Source organism: Pagrus pagrus (assembly GCF_965226575.1).
Source record: "Pagrus pagrus genome assembly, chromosome: 10".
Lineage (NCBI taxonomy): Eukaryota > Metazoa > Chordata > Actinopteri > Spariformes > Sparidae > Pagrus > Pagrus pagrus.
In genome coordinates, this window is record NC_140194.1 from 30,441,518 (window position 1) to 30,446,483 (window position 4,966).

Consider the following 4,966-nt stretch of genomic DNA (forward strand, 5'->3'; position numbering starts at 1 on the left):
GGCTCTGGAACTCTCTGCCACCCGAAATAAGGAGCATCAGTACACTTTCACATTTCAAGTCCCGACTAAAAACACACCTGTTTAAGATTGCCTTTTCCCTCTAACTGAGCTTCCTGTCCGTTTTAACTGTTTGTACTCTTGTGTACTTTTGTGGCTTCTTTTTATTTTATTTTATTATTTTAATTTTATTTTTTAACTTATTTTATTCTATTGTGTACTGTGCATTGTCTTTTATTTACTGTAAGGTGACCTTGAGTGACAGAAAGGCGCCTATGAAATAAAATGTATTATTATTATTATTATTATCTAGCCCCCCCCAATACCCTGTCGCCAACAACCCCAAAACTCACACCGAGAATCAGGTGAGTCAAGAACCAAAAGAGCACAAAAAGAAAAACATCCTTCCCAAAAAACATCAGGCACTTGGCACTGAGAGAGCGGGCAACTGCCTGTCGAATCCGCCCGTCCCCCATTAAGAATTGAAATCATTGCCATTTCCTATTGGGTCAGAAAAACCCCCGGTGTGGACATAAATGTTTAATCACTGGGGACAGGGTGACCCCTGAGACATGGGATGTAGGTTTAATGTGAGGACAACAGGAGGGTTAAGAATTGAAATCATCGCCATTTCCTATTGGGTCAGAAAAACCCCCTGGTGTGGACAGAAATTTTTAATCACTGGGGACAGGGTGACCCCTGAGACATGGGATGTAGGTTTAATGTGAGGACAACAGGAGGGTTAATCACTGGGGACAGGGTGACCCCTGAGACATGGGATGTAGGTTTAATGTGAGTACAACAGGAGGGTTAAGCGCATAACAGTCAGCTTTCAGCTGCTTGCCCCCCACCTCAATACGGTAGTGGCCTGCGATCTTCAAAGGCTGCTCCATTATGCATCTGCCCAACAACTCCTCCGAAGGAGCCTTAACAAAATCCAAGTACTAACGGCTGCGACACGGGTTGGACGGTCCAGCCCCGCCCACATCCGGATCCAGCCCCGCCCACATCCGGCTGCGCCACGGGTTGGATGGTCCAGCCCCGCCCACATCGGCTCCTGTACCTTAGTCGTGCTTCGTTCAGGATAGTGGGGATTTCGGACTTCTATGAAACTTGCTGCATTTACGACACCTGCAAACTGTAGGACTTCGTAATTTTCTTTTCAACATACATAAATGTTGTCATCTATAAAACTAAATGGAAGGTATTGTTTATTCTCTACTTGCTCTCTTTATCACTATTCCTACAATGACTCCTTTTCATCTTCAAGTGGGCAAACCATGACGAATACCTATTTAGTTGGTAGTTTAGTTGATTAAAGATACTAAAATGTATCTTATCCATGAAAATATTTTTTATTGTAGTACAACAGGGACCACAACATAAAAAATTGAACTTATAACTGCTATTGCAATACCAAGCTTTGAGTGTCCTTTGATCAATATGATTGGAACCTGGATTTAACATCCATGGTAAAAACGATGCCTTTTTCACTCAATACCTTTAGATGAACAGTTTTGGGAATGGGACAAATCATCATCCAGATACATATGGGCAGGGAAAAAACCTAGGATAAGAACAAAACTCTGCAGCTGCCGTCATAACCTGGCTCTTCGGCCATGACAAATGTGGGAGATACGCCATGAACGATTTAAGAACAGTATTTTATTTAACAACAGAATGAAATGAACATGAATTGACTGAAACAGGAAACGGCTCTTCACATCTTTGCAGTTTAACCTTTGACCTTAACCTTTTTAGGGAAGAAAATAGAACCCAGCAAGAATGAGAAGACAAATGCAGGTAATGGGCTTGAATCATTCCCTACCTTATTCATACTCTATATGCAAGCATGAGTTTGTATTTAAACCAGTTTCCTCTACTTACAGAAAAAGTTCCTGTCTATGTGCCGAACATCCCAGAGCCAACAAGTAGAGCTGAACTCATGAAGTGTATGAGAAGATTTTCTTTTTCTCATTATCTAATGCTCAGTATTGTTTTTCAATGTTTGTTAAAAAAAAAAACACTGTTGAATTTCTCCTGTAGATTGGATGAATTTGTCTTTGGACGATAAGACTGCCAACAAGATGTTGTGGATTTCTGACAACGGGTCGAAGGTGTGTCGTAGAACTGAGGTTTGTCCCTTCGTGGAAAGACCAGAGAGATATGAGTACTCTCCACAGGTACAGTAAGTCAGAAAATATACATTTATATGAACTTTATTTAATCAGAACAATATAATATTTTTCAATTTCTTATTTTCCTTTTTTAGGAAACGATGAAATGGTGTGACTCAGATCCCAGGTTTGTGGAGTGTCTAAAATGGAAGCAAAGGAATCATGAAAGGATAAATCTAGTGATATATTCTATACTTTGTCAACAAATTCCATGTAAAGACCAAAACCAATAGATAATTGATCCTACTAACAAGTATTAGTTGTGTAGCCAAAGCACCAAAGCATTGTGTAGCATCCTGGAAACTGTCTTTCGAACCAAATAAAATTATAAATAAAAATAAATAAATGCTCACCCACCATTCACTGTGAAAACCCTGCACAGAGCTGGCAGAAGTGAGAGCAGAAGCCAGGGTGCGAGTTCTCTGAGTAGATGCCCTGCAGCACCCCTCTTTTCCCTTGTCCTGAATAGCCTGTCGGTAAATAAAAACAGTCCTTGTTAGAGGGCCCCCCTTTATTTTCTATGGATTGTCACATTGAAGAAATCTTTATGGATGCCCATGGAATGGGAATAAATTAGTTTTCCAGTACTTGGTCAACACACTAGTCTTTGCAACAACGTCTATCAACATTTTTAAAACAAACAAGTCATCTTTAGGTAGCTAGCAATAACTGAAATAAGTACACATTTCTGTGCACAATTTTCATACCTGGTATGCAGTTTTTGTATGTAACCCTGCACTCTCTACATGCATCCAGAGTGTACATTTTGTAGAAGTCGGCCCTGTATGCTGCCGAGAATTTCGTCCAGTTTGCAACACCTGTAGAAGACAATTTTGAGAATAAGCTTCTCTAATTTATTTAACATGGAAAACGTGCAGTATAAAACCATAACTATATAGCTACAACCATTTCTGTAATCTTACTGTCAAGCCACAGAAAATGAACTTTTCTCCGGAAGTGGTCCATTCCCACCACTTCTCTGAAGCGGGAACACACCAGTGACAGGGTCATTAAAGCTCTGTCTCCATCATGAAGGACCACCTCAGCAAATATCTTCTCCAACAGGCAAGATGGCAACTGAAACAAATAAGATTTTATTTTTACATTTTCTATTCGAAGACATCATCTTCTGTTAGTATAAAGCCAAACAGCATTAATAGAAATACTGAAAGCATGAGCACTGAATGTTTTCAATAAATATTGTATTCCACAAAAATAGAAACACATGTCAAACAAACAAAATCATGAAGAAATTATTAATAAATAAAATACCTGATCAATACATGTTGCCAACTCCTGCTCCTGCTCTCTTCCATGCGTCGTGGGCTCCATCCGTCTTCTCTTCCTACGTAGAAATGTCATAGGGGTGACATTAGCAAGATGCTTCTAATGTAACACATGAAAATCCTCAACTTTTAATATAGAAACAAGGGGTTTGACGTTACGCAGAAGTCACATTTTGGTTCATATTCCAGTTTAAGAGACAGTTTGGTACAGGAAAAAAAAAAGTATTGTTGTTGACTGTTATTATAGTAGTGTCAAAAATGCACAAAATCCTCTTGCTGGGGACCAGTACAAACTACAGTACCTTTCCTGTTCGTCCATGTCCGCATTATCACATTTCCTCTTCCTAAAAACAAATTATAAATATCAGACCACTAAACTATAACCATAACCTCCCCCCCGAAACACATCATAGTTATCAAGTAAGGAGTTGTTCATACCTTTGGTGTTCTATGTTGTCTAACAAAAGCTGGCACCACCACCTCCTTATAAGTGGCATATCATGCTAGTAGATAAAGACAGACGTCATTGTAATTTCAATCCTAAAATCTGTACATTAACAATTTCAGACTTAAATTGCTGACCTGAGTGAAGTCAAAGGTCCAGTCCAGTGCCATGTATAGCGCGTACTGTAATCCATATTATAAACAACTGTTTACATTCTTGTCATGATAGAACAGAGTTGATACACAGAGTTGTTACTGTACATATAAACCATGTCAACGATCCTTTTCCCTTGGCACCTGCTTATGTTATTATGTTTGTTGATGCCGAGGTGCACAATCCCATCACTTATTTATCACTTACCATTAGCATGAACACACCACAGTCCACGCTGCCCGCTTGTGCTGGAACATTCTGATAAAAATGCCAGAAGTTATTGACAACTCAATTATATTTAAATATATTTAATAAAATTACATTTCTTGATACTATTTCAATGCATAGCACATTTCACAAGGCATAGAAAAATCTAAAATTTCCTTCACCTTGTTTGAAACAAATGGCCAGGATCCGGGCACCATCTTTGCTGCAATGGTGCTATAAAAGACAAAAGGATAGCATACTGAAATTTACTATTAAAGACCTCACATGATTGTGATGTGACGTGACATTTGTGGGCAATATTGTAAACAGTTTAAGCTTGCTGTTCCATGCATCATTCTGAATAGCACTTTTTCCATCTGCACAGACAATCGATTGTCGATTAATTGGCTTCCATTATTGCTTTAAGCAACAGTGGAGCAGGTGTGCATAGTATGACTCCAGACTGTGCTACCTTGATTGCCACAAATATAACGAACACATCACCAGAAGGCTTCTTTAGAACACAGCAGAAGCAACATTGAACGGTTGCTAACATACTTAACTCTACTAGGAACATTGAACGGTTCCTAAACATAAGAATATTAATATTAATAATAATATAACACCATGCAAAACACAAAAACTTAACGGAACATTAATTTACGGGAACAATGAACGGTTCCTCAATATTAGACTGAAAC

General features: G+C 38.9%; 1 long non-coding RNA gene across 1 annotated transcript; it reads right to left on the bottom strand.

Annotated features, from left to right (window-relative positions):
- Positions 1-2,200: 2,200 nt before the first annotated feature.
- On the bottom strand, positions 2,201-2,982 carry LOC311263663. Its single transcript, XR_014623379.1, has 3 exons — positions 2,882-2,982; positions 2,532-2,644; positions 2,201-2,314 (listed from the first exon to the last, which is right to left on the bottom strand). It is a non-coding gene; the product is annotated as an uncharacterized lncRNA (long non-coding RNA).
- Positions 2,983-4,966: the final 1,984 nt, after the last annotated feature.